Below are 18,665 nucleotides of genomic sequence, written 5' to 3' on the forward strand. Positions count from 1 at the left end.
TTTTTCTCTGACAAAGTATGTGATTGCAGTACTAACTCGCTTACTTCAAACATTAATGTCAATATCCTACAATATGAACTCTGCAAATATGTTAATGTAATTGCATTTTCATATACCAATAACCAGGGTATACAAACAGGAATCATAATGTAAAATCCCAGTGGGAGTAGGAATCAAATCTTGTATAGGAATAGGAATTTTGTATCTATGTGCAATAGCACAATGTGTTACTTGGAGATCATATGAAAACGGGGAGAGGCACAGAGGAAGAGAGAGGTAACTCCCAGAAGATTTTTTTGCACTGAATATAATAGGAATAAAATAGGAGAAGAGATAGGAAGTATGTATGTCAATATCCTACAATATCCTTATATACACATGCACACTTAAGCGCACACACTCACACACACCCCAGGCCACACTGAGAATAGAGGGGGTTTGGGGAGAATCCAGCCACAGTTTTAACATGGTTCAGAATCTTAGACATACTTCCATTTTTGAGTGATGAACAGTGACAGTCCCTACCTGCCTGGGTCTCTGTGTCTCTCTCCCTGTCACTCCCAGCTCAGCACAGATTGCCACTTTCAACTCACTGCATATTTTTCTAGCAGACATGCCACATTAGATTTAGCAGCAAGTAGCTCAACTGCAAGTTGCCCAAATAACATTATGCTACAGAGTGTGCATTGGTGCACAGTGTTCTGTACAATTAGTTGAGGTGACCAAAAAAACGGATTCCAGTCCAGGTCCAGTACTCACTGCCAAATTTTAAACAGAAGTGCAGTATCATTGAAAATTATGCACAGCGTGAACTCTGGTGATTATTTATGCAAACACATATGAGTATGACTCACGTGTATGTGAAGGGCAAACCTGAAGGTCGATGAGACGAAGAACCACGGCCACGCACTCACATCCTGTCACGCATGGGCCTGCCCCCACACCCCAGCCCTGCATTCCCCCTGGGAAACAGCTGTCACGGTGACGCCGGCCAGGCCCAACAGAACCCCCTTTAGCCGTTAGCCATTCTAATCACTTTCCATCTCACCTCAGTCTTCCACAGTCATACTGTCCTGTCCCAGGTGGCTCACAGTACAGCCTGACCTGCAGGCATCCTCTCACTCACCATTACTACTGATGCCTCTGTGTTGGTCTGATACCAGCCAATAATGCATAGATCACACTGATGCGTATTTGTATGTGATGTTCAGTTAAGCATATGTGACTGCATTGACTTCCGTAGTTTTGCAGGATCTCTGTATAATAGATATATTTATTAAAGCGAAGTTGCGGTCCTGTTCCCACCCTACTTCACCATTAATGGAGTATGGGGTATGAACTGGTTAAGCATGCGCTAGCATATAAAATTCTCAGCTGTCTTTTGAATCTGAAGTTAGCGCCAATGCGAGCATCTCGTGTTGTCGAGTACTATTGCAGTTATCCATTTGATCGGTGTGATCGGGTTTGATTGCATCCTGTCACAGTCAGATTGCAAAGGTTACAACTTTCATGTGGGAGAAGACACAAGCCCAGATCCTGCAGTAGCTCTAATCCTTCATGTCATCTCTGTCTTTGTACATCTCTGTATCTTCTGTCACTGTCCATTTCCCTCTGTACATTGTTGTAATTCTCACTGACGGAGCAGGACTACGAGTGACACAGATACCTGTGTCATGTGGATTGCCGAATGGCGGCCATGGATTATCACTTCAACCTATCCGTACACTATAAAGGTCACTGGATCCAGCTCCATAACTGTTGTATCAAAAACAGCTAAACTTGTGTGATTAACATTTCTTGCCCAATAACTGGAACCTAGGATTCAAAATGGAGAACCATTTTTGGAAGCAAAGGAGATTACTCCATTCCCCTCTGTGGTGCACCACTGTTTGTTTGACACAAATACCCAACACTGAAAATACAAGTTATAATCATTGTTACCCTCACCTTTCAGGTGTATACTTAAACAAGTCCTCAGGATAATTGATGGTTTCTGACCTAAATTAATTATTTTCGTACACTAGAGGTAACATTCGAAGCATAATGTGTGAGAGAAGTGGCACTTGAAACAATGGACCCTACTAAACCAAGCTCTTATAAAAAAAGTGAATCAAATTAGGTCACTGATAAGCAAGCGGGTGTTTGCTCCAGTTCTATCCAAGGGAAAACTTCAACTTCAGCAGAAGTTAAAACACTTATGGTTTCAGATGCAGGTCACTCAGTCGAGTCAGGACATGGGGACTGTAGTAGAATACTGCAGCAAGACGACAGGTTCGGTGTTACAAGCAGTATTCCATTACACTGGATACTGACAGCGCTGCATGCTTGAGAGAGAATCTACCTCAAACGGAACGCCAAGGGCTTAAGGTTCCATTATTCACTGCTAGAGAAATGTCAGCCGAGAATGTTGTTTCCCATAAGACAGCGGGGGAAGTGATTCATGTAGCCATAGCCTCAGATGTCATGAAGTGATCTGAGACAGGGAATTTTCTTACAAAGGCCTCAGTGATACCACAACATTGCATATTTTACATGTTACCAACAGTGGACTGACACTAAGGACTTTGGATAGAGTTTTTAATCAATTTCTGTGAAATGAAGGTGGTCCAGGTACAAAAATAAAACTCATGGACAGCAAAATCATTGTCCAAATCCAGCTCTGCAACACTGAGCATAATACTAAGCATAGAATAAGGGAGCAATTTCACACCCAGAAAGCCCAATTGTTAGGGCTTTACCCACAATCCAATTGATTATTGTCACAATTTTCGTTATTTTATTCTCTAGATTTTTGTGGTCGTTTTCATGACTAAATTTCATGGTTATAATCAGAATCTTCATTATGAATTAGGTGAAATGCTGTGTTATTGAGTAGAAATAACCATCTCATAGCAAAAGACCATAACCCTTAACCCCTATTGAACTGGCTAGATTATGAGACATATTTATTCATTGTTGCAGCTTAATGGTGTCATTAATAATCACTGCATCATAAATAAGCAAGCTATGGGAAATACATTTGTTAAGAAAGTAAAATCTATTCTTCTGTGACTGTATGCAAATACAGTGACTGATACAGAGATAGAAATTGTGATACATGTTTCCGTAACTGCATGATTTGGGAGCTCCTCCACTGAGCAAGATGTACTCATCACTGTACTTGACATGACTCATCCTGTGCCACAGCCATGAACAGTGGGTCCTCATATACTGGTGCTACTGCCCTGCCTTTACCCCCCCCCCCCCCCCCTCCCCTCCACACACACACCCAGGTGGAGCCAGGCAGAAACAGCTATTACTACTGCTGCTAATAATAAGAAACCTAGATTTTGTTGCTGTTGTTATGATCTCAAGTAATCTGCAGAGGAGCATGAGCTTATTTTAATGGGACATTTTCTTTAAATGTGCCCACGACAGCCAATTCTTCTTAATGTAAATCACAATGGATAAACTCAGTAAGCAGTGTGCAGTTGTATAAAAATGACCGAGGTCATTACCGAGGAAACACACACAGGTCTTTCTGAGCACCAGAGACCGTCGGTGGCTCCAGCAAACGTCTTCCACTCCCTCCTTTCCCATTTGGCCTCTTCCTGCTAACAGTACTGGCACGATCCTTAAAAGGCCATACTCCACCATGTCAGGTGAAATGCGATCACAAGCCACAAACTGCTGCCTGAATCAGCATGTTCCGGGGCCAGCGTTTTTTTATTTTATTATATTGTACCTTCATGCTTAAGTGCTCCTGCTTTGCTGAGGCAGTCCATGCCAGCCACTCACAGCTTCCCCATTCAAGCTGTCTCCCTCGCTGACGGTTAAATTTCTCCATGTCATTGCATGGAGTCTCTGTGGCAGGTTGTCTACAGTGAGCAGAGTACACAGCTTTGACTGGGAAAGACTCCTCAAATCTAATTTATATATAGACACAGATACACGCACATGTACACATATACGTACATGTGCACATACACATACACACACACTGTGCCCATGCTAAACTTAAAAATACCATAACAGATTCAATTCCTTAGCAACTACACAGTTCAACCACTGCTGTATTTCCATAAGACAAATTTTAGAAGTTCCCCAAAGCATTTCCGGACCAGTGCTGGCGAGTAATAGCCAATCCCATGGGAACGCCTCGTCTCCACATTACTGGTTTAGCCCAGCCCATTTTTTATTTGCTATGGGCTTGGTATGATTCTTGGTGAAATCTGCGGCATGGATGTTGAAACTGCACCTTGGCTTAATGGCCTTGATGGTGTACACAGCTAGGCCCTGAGAGAGAATGTTTACCATGTAGGAATAACTACACTTACAATGAGTCTGCTTTCACAGTAGTCTGGAGGGATCAAATCCAGGGTCTTCTAGAATTTATGCCCCCAATTTACAAAAGCCAACCGTGACGATGTCAATCCACAACGTCTTCATCCCTCTCTGAGTTGTACACACAGCTTCAGAGAGAAATGACCCCTCTCACTGTCCCTCAACCCCAGACTCCTTCAAAAACAATTGTATTCCAAACCCTAAATCCTGGTTTTCACAAGAACAGGATTTTACATAGCAATTATTTAGGTTTCCTCTAATGTGCTGGCACTGTCTTTACAGCACAGCTTTGATTTTGTACCATACTAGAGTGAACACAACAGTTTAAAAATTGACACTCTCAAATACCCTTCTTGTCATTTAAGAGTGTCAATGTACAACTATGGCTTGCCATGCTCAGTATTAGTCATTACCCCCCACCATTGTCAATTCTGCTCTGATAGTTCAGACTGGTGTCTTTGGGGGAGGGGTCTCTCTCTCTCCTGTCCTTCTTGTGTTTCTGCTTCTTTCTCTTGCTTGTCCCCTTTCTCTGCCTCCCCTCCTGTATACTGTATATTCATCTCACTCTATTTCTCTCCTCCCTTTTCACTATTTCCATTGTCACCCTCTCTTCTCTGTCTATTTTCCCTGCCTCTCTTTCTCTCTCTTTCTCTTTCAGCCGTCCTTCATGTGTGATTGAAGCCTCTCTCTGCCGTCTGTCTGACCTAATTAAGGCGCTGTGGCTGCAGACAGAGTTCTTGACTTTGCTCCTCCACCTGTGGAGATTAGAGAGGAGCGCAAGGCCTCAGCGTACACTCAGCTGTGATTGGCCTCGGCCACTCCACCCGTCCCACCTCATCTCTGCCACAGAGATTTTGGGGGGAAGAGCTGACCATAAAGGTGCCTTTCACTCTGAGAGGCTTCCTTCCCTACTTTATTATGTTCAAGTTGATCTTTGCAAATAACAAACTAATTCCTTTACAGACACACACACGCACACACACACACATACACACGCGTGCACACACACACACACACACACGCACGCACGCGCACACACACACACACACACACACACACACACAGGTTGATTTATTGAATGAAATCTGCAACAAAACTCTTGATATGACCTCGTTTGTGTGTATTGAGGGTTTGCATTTGTGTTATTGTAGCACAAGCAGAGTGGATTAACAGACATGTCATTGGCTATTCATACAACAAAATTTGCAGTGAGTGACAGCTACCAATCTACAACATGTCTTAATACCTCATGTTTCCTGCTCTAATATGGAGAACTTTAATTTGACTGTAGCCTTGATGGTTTTCTGGATTTAGAGTCTGAGGACAAATGGCTTTTGGGGCAGTATTTAAATAACAGCTTCGTACAACATCTCTGTTATAACTTCAGCTGATAGGGATCTCATTTTTGTTTGAAGAATGTCAATAAGCCTTAATGAAATTGTATATCCTGGTTCCATCTGCATGGTAATTCAAATAGCTGTCATATTTTGATTCAGCAGACAGCAGCCATCAGTTTGATGGAGCCAAACTTTCTCTTTCTCTGGCACGCATAAAGCAAAAATAAATGCATTTAAAAGGCAAAGAATACATTCTAGTATCTTCCATAGCAACTTTGGCCACATCTTAAATATAAAAGCTTCACCTGCTCATGTGTTGTAGGTTAGAACATATGTTGGCTGATCAGTTTATTTATCGCCTTATACGAAAATGTAAATCTTAGTTGCGATAGGTGCTGTGGAAACTTTTAAGGAACTGCAAGAGTCAGTTCTATCCTTTTCACCCAAAGGATAAAAGCTTCTACCTCCCACGTTACAAAAATTAATCCCGAAAATGTGGCATCAACTCCATTTATCTGAATACATTCAAATGGAAAATTGTAGCTTCAAAACTCCTATGAGCATACCTTAAAAATCATGTACACATTATCAATTGGAGGTGATCTATTCTGCTCACTGCATGAACATACCACTTAAAATGATTTTAGAGCAATGATTTGAGAACAACCATGACCATATCCATGATCAGTAGCATGCTTATGCACCCCCCCCCCCCCGCATTCACAAGGCAACAAATAAACACAGTGCAATCTTGCATTCTGAAGGCTCAGTAGAGCCCTATTCAACCTGCGACAGACATCTTAATGGCTGACTGTGTCAATATGCTTGACTATACAAATATATTATGAACACCACATGAAGGGCACATGAGGAAAGGGCTAAACCAAGTTTTTTGCTGCTTTTTATTGTATGGATGCACAGAAAAGTGGTCTGTAAAAACCTTTCTATCTTGACTGTCTAACAGCTTCACCCAAGAAAATGGCTATAAAAATATGTCTCTGGTGAACATGTTTCTCTAGGAATCCACACAAAATGATCCCGGATACTGTGTCACACTTTCCCTCTCAACAGGTCTCATGAAAGTCCTGATCAAATTACCATGCCCCACAAAAAGAGATTCAAGTTTCATTGCTGAACCTGAGCCAGATGAGCAGTCTGCCGGGGTTGAAAAACAGTGGTATTTGTCCGGCAGGTATGCATTTTGAAAAGGCCAACAGTGGCACAATTCAAGGTTTCAACAGATCGGAAGCCAGAGCCAGTCCCTGGCGCCCCCGTGTCCGAGGGACCGCAGAGCGACCCGTTCCCAACTTGCTGCCTCGCCCTGGACCCCTACTCTGATTCACATGAAACCCGCACAGCGAAATACATTTACAGAGGGACAGAGCAGAGAGCTATGACAACGAGGCTAAAGTCATCTGCACAGAGGCACAATCTGTGATTACGAATTAGGAGAAAACCAATTGGGGAAAAGCAATTATGTTTCAATTTTTCTTGACAGAAATGTTTATCTGTGTTGTGGTCAAATATCTGCTAAATGCCTGTAATGTAATGTAATGTAATGTCGAACAGCACAAACATGTTTTAAGTAGGGTTAATTTGCAGTCTGTAATCCAGGGCTGGACTTTTTTGTGATGTAGGATTGCACTGAACGTTCTTCAGCCTTCAAACTGTCACCATGCCAAAGCTGGCACATGGACAGCTCCAAAGATTACAAAACATTACATCATTTTAAAGCATCAACAAACTTCTTTTATCCCTCTCTAAATATGGACACATCTGAGAGGATTGACAAGGATGACAGAATCCTAAAGGAACCATTTTGAAAATCCTGGTTTATTTGGATGACACCTTAATACACATTTTTAGGATTTGGCAATGAAATCCCTGTGCAGTTTTTGTTTTGCTTTTTCATTTTATATTATTGCTGTTTAAATCACAATAAAAAAACAGAATGGATTTAATCATGGATTAACAAAATAAAGGAATAAAAAAGTTAACTTCTATTATACCAGTCTAATGCCCCAAGGACAGAAGTTTACCAACAGCAATCATTGATATCAGCTCCACAAGAATTAGGTACAACAAAACTACTATATTAAAGTATCCATTCTGTTTCCAATAACCCACGAAAATGGGTTAATATTAGTCTAACCCATCAAAATGGGTCATACTAATATTAGATTTTCATCTTTCTACTTAAATAGGAATATAGGGACACAGAGCCATTAAGGAGCAGTTTTCTTTTAAGACAGAAAGGTTTAAAACTGCTCACAAAATACAACCACAACCAAACCTGCAATTCCATTCGCTAATGGATTCTATTTTTCTGAGAAAAGTCGTTCAGGTACAGTTTACATACATTTACTGTGTAGCATATGAGTATGCTGCAGAAAATCTCTATAGGGGACCTGCTTTTCTGTGATTGGACGCAATAACTGCCACCATTTGTGTGGAATCCATGGTCTGGGAGGTAGAAATAGATAATATGGTACTTCAGCATGCCATTGAGATAGCACCTTGTTCAGTTACTGAATGTGAAGGTTAGATAGACTACTTTCCAATAAGAATTTGAATGTACTAATCAATTGCCCATACACTTATCACAGCACTGTTCTTCAATTACGACTTTCTGGAGGCCAGATTCTACTTAAATGTGATATATGCAGACCAAATATTTTTAAGACTCAGTTTTATAAAACAATATGTGAGTAAAATACACTGCACACGCATACAAACAAAATAGATACTTTCTTAGAATATGCATGGCTGTAGCTCATTCACTAATCACTAGTGGGAAGTATGCTGACACTGTGCACATGCATATCTGGACACCATCCTGCAGACATTAACTTTTCTTCTCGATAATCAAAGGGAAATGACTATGTCCAGGGCAAGCCACATTTCACCCCCAGGCTGCTAAGTTGAATAGTCTTGCTCAAAAGTAAGGTCGGTAATTATTTCTAGCGTTGAAAGTGCACATTACTGCACTGCATTTGATACCAACCAGGTTTTTTTTGTCACAAAATTACCAGAAATCTTACTTTGAGACAAGTTAGAGCTTACAGTGTATGTGCACACAACTTATAATGCTACCATTGACATAAACTGAAAAAAAATAAGGTTGGATAGGATGGACTGGGTTTTATTTTTGGAAAAAGCATACATTGCTTAAAAGATAGCATGTGTATTTGGGCCTACATTATAGCCAATAAAACCATTACTGAAAACACCTGGAAACAAATAAATAGATACAGATCTGACAACACTGACATAAGAAGTTGAACACCACTGTGACCATATAAAGCACAACCAGATTTTTTAGCAACTGGATAGTATAACCACTTAATCACCACAATATGATTTACCCAAAGATGACCAAGTACCTAAAGGTTTCCTTTAAAGTTTAAGTTATTTGTTATAATAAGCAGCTATTGTGCTAGTCTCAGGGTCCCACCAGGAAGACCCGTCAGCCCGTCATGTCTAACCTGGAACTTCAGCTGGTTGTTGTAGTTCTCCTACCACTAGGCTATGCTGCTGTCTTGGTGTGTAGTGACTGGGTTCAGAAAATGAGGAGTCAAATGGTTCCACCTGGGACCCTTTTTATGAGGGGAAATGCTCTCTCTCACTGGGGGACTGGGAGATGTGCCACACAATGAACACCTCAATGTCTCTGAAGTCAGGAGAAATGCTCCATCATGGCTGCTCTAATGGGGAAAAACAGTAGACTTAACTTGGCAAGGAGAGAGATAGAGAGATAGATATATAGATCAATAGACAGATATACAGACAGATAGATAGAGAGAGAGAGAGAGACCAACAGACATTCGGCACAAATGGAACAAGACGGAACTAATGAAGCCTATTCTCATTGGTTATGGGTGAAAGGCAGCCTCACAACATCTCACAAATTTAGGTAAACACAAGTGGACAATTTTTAATTTACTTGTTGGATGCTTGTTTTTTAAATATTACGCCTGGGTCAATTTTAATATTGTATTGCAATTTACGTCATTGGACATCATTAGAGACTCATCTTTCCTTTATGAAACATTTAAAAATCTTCTAAAAGTGTACGCTTATCTGTTGTTGCTATAAGACATGTCTGCGACCTATGCTATTTAATCCAGTGCATCTTTCTGTATTATAACTGGGCCATGGATGATTGGAAGAACTCTGAGCGGTTGTCAAATGGGAGTCAGATTTAGAAATCCAAGATAAAAAGGCTACCATGAGCCGAAGATATTACTGCGGAGGAAAAAATATTAAACCATTGACTGGCTTAAGAGCACACTCATCCTGTTGCACCACATCACAATATACTACAGCTTAATCCATACGATGGGATAGACTGAGCTGAAATGATTATTACGAAAGAGAAATAGAATAAACATTTTCAGTGTAGTGACACATCCTACATCTGGTATGACGACCTGGTTGTGCCAGCAGCCGCACATGGTGTCACATGATATGCAGGGAGGAGGGGCTTTGTTCAGGATGGTTGTCTCCTGTCCTGTCCTGACTCTTCTGGTCATTCGGGATCTGCAGTCTGGCTGTGCTGGCTGTACAGTGCACCCCTTTGATACAATGACTGTGCAGCTCACCTGTGTCAGACTGAAAGTTGAGCAGAGCCGGTTACTGACATCACACGCCTCAGATGAGACACGTGCTTGTCAGTGATTGGATGGGCCACAAATGTGATCTTTCAATATTAGGATAAATACAATCAGGACTAAAAAATGGTAAATGAACCCTCCCCAAAATGGGGAATGGAAAGGCTCTTGGGTCTGCAGGCTGAGGCCAGTGTGTCTGTGTCATCTGATACAGAGGGAGGCATCATCAAGGAGAACCAGCTACAAATGCTATTTGATCATAAGCAAAGGACACTACAGACAAAGACACCCCTACAGGCAACCAAATCAGGACCCAGTGGCTCACAGATGAGGTCCTGCATGGGAGGAGATGTTTCCAGGGTTTATTTACTGCCTCCTGCATCCAAAGGAACTTGCAACCCTCAAATTTTTACAATTAACATATACCACACGACCTGTTCATGCAGCTGTATCTTTCAAACTGGAGTAATTCAGGTAAGGCATTCTGCTCCAGGGCAGAAACAGCTGGAATCTGTGACACAATTTTCTACTCCGCATTCACAAACTTGTGACAGCACACACAGAGAGGCCAGAGGCACCACTAACTGCCGTGGATGAGCAAGTCAGGCCTCATAAAAACCTGACTGGACCTGCGATGCATTGTCAATCGATGGCTAATGAGAGCAAAGCCAAATGGCTTTGATCCCACTGCCCACACACTTTGATTGGTCCAAATTAGTGAGTCAGACAGTAGGCTACATGAGAACTCCTCCCACTAGTTATCTTGCTTCTCAGAGTTACTGAACATAGTAATCGTTTCTGTGAACTGCAACCAACATTTCTGATTCTTCATTTCTCTTGTTGGTATTTTACCAGCTACAAGAAACCGTTCTCATTCACTCTAACATGCATATAAAATATGGATACGGTTATACACAAAATAATGGAATTGAGATACTATATATTAACAACTATATCTGGAGGGAAACAAAAACATAAATAGAACTCACTTTCCATATATTTTAGCACTGTCAATATGTAAAATAATTTTGACAAAATACTATTGCACAATATCAATACTTAGTAACAGGAGTTATATAAAAAAGATCACTTGATATATCATGAACATTTATTTTCAAAGCATTTTCTCTACAAATTATACACCTAATGCATCGAAATCTAGAGAAATACAAAAAAAATGACCAAAATGGAAAAATAAAACTTCAGATAGTTCAAATAGGTGTTTGGATTGGATATTCAAACTGGTACTCCTTTTATAGGAAAACGTTCTCAACTTTGACATCATGTGACAAGCTTGTTTCCATGTTTGACTGCAATGACACGCACTTCAATGAAAACAGATGAAAAGAAACCTCCTTAATACCAATAACACTTCAAGTCAAATTTATTTTAACGCCTATTTCCACTGTCTTAAATAAAGCTTATGTGCTTATGTCACCATGCTGAATGCCTATCCCGCATGCTTTCATGAATTCACCGCACGGCAGGCAACATTATTACAGACGGAAAACTAAACAAAGCGCAAATGCACCGAGTCATATGCTGGGTTAATGTTGGCCGGCGGTAAGCAGACTGACTGAAAAAACATTGTTTATGGTTATAATAGCAGCGGGTAGTAAACAGGTCACGTTAACGCCATCATTTTGGGGGTCTGATACACAGGAAACCAAGCCAGACACGTATTTGAGGTTTTCTTTAGAGAACACATTCTAGAGAGAGAGAGCACACATGTTCATCCCAACGCGAAGTGTCATGTTGTACAACAAGAGGCTTTGCGCCATGCCAGAACAATAACAATACATCTTAATCGCGTTACTTTCGTGTACAAGATGAAAACGGAAATAAAATGAAAATGAACCTCTGAAATGGCAACAGGCAGTGTTACATATGTAATACATCATGTTGTTTAGCGTCTATGCAAAAATAATGTATTTCAATATCAACCCGTGGCATTTTCTGTTGAGATCGTTATCTGTCTACATCTAAGTACCTTCGCATTCTCAAAATTACTACTCCGCCAAATATTGCATATATTTTTGTCCTAGGTATCTGTGTTTACATACTTTATCAAACGCAAATATCTCACCTGCAAGATGCAAGCAGACACGGGCACGTACTACATCTAGAAGACCAGGTGCACCTGCCCCAGGTCTGCAGTGATTTAAACAGTGGACAATATGAAATGTTTAATATCTACAGTATTACACACGTTTATATAGACGTAAACATATGCTTACCGTCGTGTATTCAGTCGTTCCTCCCCATTGTTGTTTTAAAATTCCACGTCCCTTTCAAAATGCTTTATTTCGCCCCTATAATAAACAAGCCTCCCCGTTCGCCTGTCGCTATCTCTCTCATCCTCATGTCATTCTCCGCTGCAGCAGAATCACAAAGTCACTCCTCCCCCTATCTCTTCCACACCATGACGTCAAGAACCGACAGCATCCATCCACCCTCCTTTGCTATGCCATTGGCGATCTCAACACCTGGCGTCTCGGTCGCTGAAAACCAGCACCGTCCTCAGTTCGTCTGGTTTTGCGTCAATAAAATTCAAGAGGTGGGTCTCTTTTTCGGAAGGAAGCGGTACTGTTAAAATGGCGCAGGGATGCATTGCACTGTAAGGCTGCAGCGGTCCACGTCGGTGGCACGCCAGAGGATGGCGCTTGGTAGTTTCCTGGAAAAGGAAAGTTGGGCCGTGCCTTAGGTTTTCGAGGGCGCTTGTGAAATTGTTGCGCGGGCGTCTAATACAATTGTTTTCTTTCTGAGAGTCCGATTAATGAGACGTTTAAACTACCGTGCAGAACAGTCAGTCTCAGATAAACATAGTTACAATCTCAACATTTGTTTTGAGTTTTAAACATTTAACTTGAATAGGACTACATAAACACAAGATTCATACGAAAATTCGCAAATTGAGACACTGAAAGAGTTAACCAAGAAACGCATGCATTTTGATGAAAATATTTTATGTACACACATTCACACATGCCCAATTCTAAGAATGAAATTGTATGATGAAATGAACAAGTCATGTTATTGATCTGTAGCTGTAGGCATATTGTGTGTAAGGCAAGCAACTTGATGTGTGGAGCATGTTTAATACCATAAACATATCATTTATATTCAGTATTCAAGTATTATAAATGCGAAAATAACAAAATTAGTGAAATGTCTTATGCATTATTATAAACTCAGCTGATTGGCAGGTTGTTTTCGGCAGAAAAGATATCTATTCAAATGGCCCTTCATTTCCAATAGTCTTTGAAGACTGGTGTTTTCACAAAACAGCCGCTCAGTGTGTTTCATAGGTATAATCCATCTGAGAATGCTCAGTGTGTTTTACATGTATAACGCATCTGAGCATGCTCAGTGTGTTTCACAGGTATAACGCAATTGAGCACGTTCAGTGTGTTTTGCAGGTATAACCCATCTGAGCATGCTCAGTGTGTTCGACAGGTATGACCCATCTGAGAACGCTCAGTGTGTTTCACAGGCGTGACCCACCTGAGCATGCTCAGTGTGTTCTACAGTCTTGACCCATCTGAGCATGACAACAGAAAGGCTGTAACAGAGTAGTGATATCCTGAGTGAAGAATGAAAAAATTCCAGTAGAAACCTGTCTGAAATACACTGCCAGTCAACACAGCTCAGCATACATGCGGCTTGTCAAATTACTTATGTTTGTCATGTTAAAGTGACGTGCAAACCTGCCTTTCTCTACTGTCCCTGCATGCGAACTCCATCTTTGACTGACAGACTGACCTGACTGTCATTTAGTATTCTATTTGCTTATGGCTTTTTGTGCTGCTATAGCATTTAAGCTTGAAGCATGTAACACCTTGTACTTGTGTATGTGTTTTTGTGTGTGTGTGTGTCTGTGTGAGAGAGAGAAAGAGAGAGGGGTTGGGGGGATGTACATGAGAGAGTGTGTGTACATGTCCACTTGAGCTAGCATTCCAGTGTTCTGTGAAGTGCCTATCATTGGCACGGTATCATTGTTGGTGAGGAGGGAGGCTGTCATTCCCTGAGGTGGCTGACTTTATAGTGTCACCGTTGCACGTTGCTCTCACATTGCGGAGGTGTCCACTATCAGTTTAGGAGGGTAAGGACCCCTCAGACACACTTAAATTCAATCAACCGTTTCTTTTCCTCTCTGCAACCTGACAGAAGCTACCTGGTTGGCTGAGGCTGCTTGCACAGGCACATTACAGGTGACCAACCAATCAGAGGCTGGCACAGCTCTAGCCTTTCTTCTGCCCTAGGCAAGAATGGATGCAACCCCCTTTTTTCTCTCCTCTTTTGTTTGGCGCCCCACCCCAAAAGGTTGGCGCCCCTCCAGATGGATGGTGCCCTAGGTGATTGCATATGCCACCTAAGCCTAAAACCGGCCCTGACCGGAGTTGATATTGAATGAGGTAGCGATATCCTGCCAATGAAATGCACTCTCCCTGGGTGGCACTATTATTGATAGTGGGTCTCTTTCTGGAGCCTCCAGCCACAGTTGGTCACTTTTTGATTAATCGAAAACCTTCTAATTGATTTCTATCATGTAACTCTTATCTTTGGATTAAAATATTCAAATGTATTGAGATGCACATGGTAAATGCAAAAAAAGGGGTCACAGCTATTACATTATCTATATATCTATACAATTCCTCTACAGTCCAGTACTTTCAGTTCTTTAAATTATTTTTCTGTATTACTTTTTCTATTGTTATATATTGAAGAGCCTTTCACTTATAGTTTTACTTTACTGACATTCAGCAGAGCAGCACAAGTGTAAGAGGAGGGATCCAAGTGCAGTAATTCCATAGTAGTTCCAGTTGTTGCTGTAGTTTCTCAAAACTACACCAGTGAACATTAAATTACATTAAAGCAGCTCCTTACACTAATGCAGTTGAAAAGCACAGGTCAACCGACTGGTAATTATTTATTTTACCAGGTTCATAGAATTGCATTGCATTTTCTGAATAAACCCGTTTTAAAAGCCAACAAATCAAACCATTCAGCAGTGTATCTGTAATCATGGCTCCCATTGTCGCGTTAAGTCATTTGCTCTGCACCAGAGACAGTACACACTGTCAGCTTTTATTTCATGGTATTTACATGAATATATGTTTTTACCATTTTACAGAAGCTGTTTTTATGTTGAGTCTCCCCATTCTCAGCAATGCAAAAGTAAGTGAACGGATGACCTTAAAAGTAAATCAAAGCAAAAAAAGTCTAATATTTGCTTGCATAGCCCTTAAATGCAATAACTGCAGCGAGTCTACAGTCAATTGACATCATCAAACATATATGAAAATATAACAAGCCACTGTGTGCAGAAGACTTTGAGAGCAGAATTATAGAGGCTACACTGCAAGATGCAAACCTCTCATCAGCACAAAAAAAAAAAAAAATGAAGTTGTGTAAGTCGCTCTGCGTAAGAGTGTGTGCTAAATGCCTATAATGTAATCAGCAGCAAGAATTGAAAGGCCAGATTAGAATTTGCCAGAAAAATACAGAGGCAAGCCAGAAGAGTTCTGGATCGAAGTTTCGTGGACAGATGAGACCAAAATAAACTTTCACCAAAATAATGGAAAGCCAAAATTGGAAGGAAGGAACACATGGTGGAATATGGAGAAGGCAGTGAGTGTCATGGCTTGAGCATGTATGGCTGCTTCTGGAACAGGTTCACTCATCTTTGTTGATGATGTAACACAGGACAGGAGCAGTAGAATGAATTCAGAAGTGTGCAGACAGATTTTGTCTGGCTACTTACAGAGAAATTATTCCAACCTCATCGGCCAGCACTTCATCCTGCAGCAAGATAATGACCCCAATACACTTATTCTGCCTAAAATTAAGTTTTGTTTTTATGGGCTGAATGGTTGTTACTTGTTGGTGCCCTCTGCTGGTTCATTTTATTATAATCTTAAATGCGACCTTGATAGACAAGTGGGAGCTAGGGAGGGTAGTGCCAAATCTGGAGGTCTTGTTGAGTAGGAAGGAAGCAAAAGGGATAATTAAAACAGCAGTAAGGACGAGGTGGCAGGAAGAGTGGAACAAAGAGTGCAGGGGTCGACACCTTTATGCAATGCAGAGACATGTGGGGAAGGGGAGGTTATCTGGAAGGGATAAGAAGGAGGAATCCATGATATCCAGGATGAGGTTGGAGCATACGAGACTGAGTGGTACACTGAAAATTATGGGTTAGCATCTGACGGGGCTGTGTGATTACTGCCGGGAGTGGGAATCAGTGACACACGTTTTGGAGGAGTGTGATAAGTATGTGAGGGAGAGGCTTTGTAATGCCCTGAGTGAACATGGCATTCAGAATTTAAAACTGGGAGCACTGTTGAAGATGCCAACAGGAAATGTGGTATACAGACATCTGTTTTGCTTCCTTATGGAAATGGGACTAGTTAGGAAAATGTATCATTAGTTATTTATGTTATAGTGTAGTTGCTTTTCTGTTAAGATTACTGATTGCTGATTTAGTTGATTTTGGGTATATTTATTCAATTAAAAAAAAACATTATTTTCTTTATTTGAGTAGGATATGGTGTTGTTTTGGAGATAGTTTATTATTATTATTATTATTATTATTATTAAGAATTGATGATAATAATAATAATAATAATGTATTTAGGTGCATTACCGCCAGCTCATTAGGTGGCGGTAATGCACCAATGTTGATTTCAAATGGCAAAAAAAAAGAAAACACACAAAAAAAAACACTCCAAAGAAGAAGAAAAACACGGGAAGAGCGGGCGCGTACTAACTTCTTTTTCAGGTCCGTAACATCTCTTGGTAAAGTACTGTGTGAGTAATCAACTTATTAGAGTTGTGATATATGCGCATTTTCCTGAGTTTTATTTTGTTTACAGATGTTTCATGAACGCTTTTCTGTTCATGTTATTAATGTCATTGTACGTATTCGCGGCTGTTGCTATGCTAATTATATCTACTATAGTATAGGGTACAATATGACTACATGAGGTATGTTAGCTATGTTTGGCTAGCTGCATTGTCCTGCCCTACTTTGTGTTTATATTACGTTAGACCGACATATTAAGAAATCGCTTACGTATGATATCCTTAATACGTTGTTGACCAGTACTGTGTTTGTGCGCAGGCACTGGTGTTTATGGTATATGGGGGCATGCCCCCGCCAAGGCGTAACTTGGCGGGATGGCATACCTGCCATCCCAATTGCAATTGACCATTGTTATGAAATGCATTGTGTCTGTCTCATTGTGGTTTAGCAGTTTTACAAATTTGCTTCCTGCAAAGGAAAACGCTGAAACTCAACTCCTGCTTCTGGACCTTTATTAGAAGTGTGTTCAGCTGGCTGCATAGCTAAGCGTACACATATTGAGGGCAGCACCACACTGCTTATGCAAGCAAGTATCCATCAAAGGTGGAACGTTTTGGATAAGTGGAAAGTCACCGGGTTAAAATCCAGTCGAGCATGCATTTCACTTGCGGAACAGGAAACAGAAACGCTCTTAAACAAAGACAAATGGAAATATTCTCCAGTGATGGCCAGGAAAGGTATTTCCAAATAAAATACTAAGTGATTGGTGATGTCAGTGGGTCGTACACTTGATGCAGTTATTGCATTTAAAGGCTATGCAAGCAAATATTAGACTTTATTGCAAGATTTACTTATAAGTTGATCTGTTAATTTTGAAAATGGGGGGGCTCGAGACAAAAACACCTGTTTCTAAAATGCTAAAACACATGCAAATACCAAGAAATAAAAGCTCACTTTGTGCTTTTCTCATATTCATTTTCACTTTTGTCTCAAGAATTAAAAATAAATTTCATGCACAAATGTATGACTGTGAATGCAAGGTGCTTAGTGAATATAACACTAACCTAAACTTGGTATGCCAAGGTAAAGACAGCCCACTATGTGAATAGGCTGAAAGTAGACCTTCATCTGTAGTCAAGAGTAGAGGGGGACATCTTCACGGTTTTTTTTTTTGACTAATAAACAAGCCACTGAAAGGAAGTTGAGTGGATCCTGCCACAGCATGAACTGTAGCAACCAAACCTTGCATTGCAGAAGATGGTGGTGTTCTATCAGATTGATAGTTTCAATAAAGAAGAAATCCAGTCACAGCCTTTGTGGTTTGTTTCTGTGGTCTTTGAAAGGCTGTTGAATGAGGACAAACTGGACTACACATATTCTCAGAGACTTTTCTACTCCTCAAATTTTTATAGTCTTACATTAAGTGATTAAAAAAACTTTAACACTTTCTATTGAGTCTTTTGACCAAAAGACTCTCCCACAACCCATTATCATTCTTCCTAAAAAATGGTTTCCTTTATTAAATTTATTAATTTTGAAAAGGCAAGCCTGTCCCTCTGACTTTTTACTTTTTGTTTCAGTTGTTTCATACTT

The 18,665-nt window shown here is 40.6% G+C and overlaps 1 protein-coding gene across 1 annotated transcript in view; it reads right to left on the minus strand.

Annotated features, from left to right (window-relative positions):
• LOC118215515 (OTU domain-containing protein 7A-like) overlaps positions 1 to 12,889 on the minus strand; it is a 72,468-nt gene extending 59,579 nt beyond the window's left edge. The window contains exon 1 of the mRNA XM_035396409.1: positions 12,508 to 12,889. The gene's annotated coding sequence lies outside the window, so the exon portion shown is untranslated. The remainder of the gene's footprint in view (positions 1 to 12,507) is intronic.
• Positions 12,890 to 18,665: the final 5,776 nt, after the last annotated feature.

The sequence above is a fragment of the Anguilla anguilla genome, chromosome 16 (assembly GCF_013347855.1).
Source record: "Anguilla anguilla isolate fAngAng1 chromosome 16, fAngAng1.pri, whole genome shotgun sequence".
Lineage (NCBI taxonomy): Eukaryota > Metazoa > Chordata > Actinopteri > Anguilliformes > Anguillidae > Anguilla > Anguilla anguilla.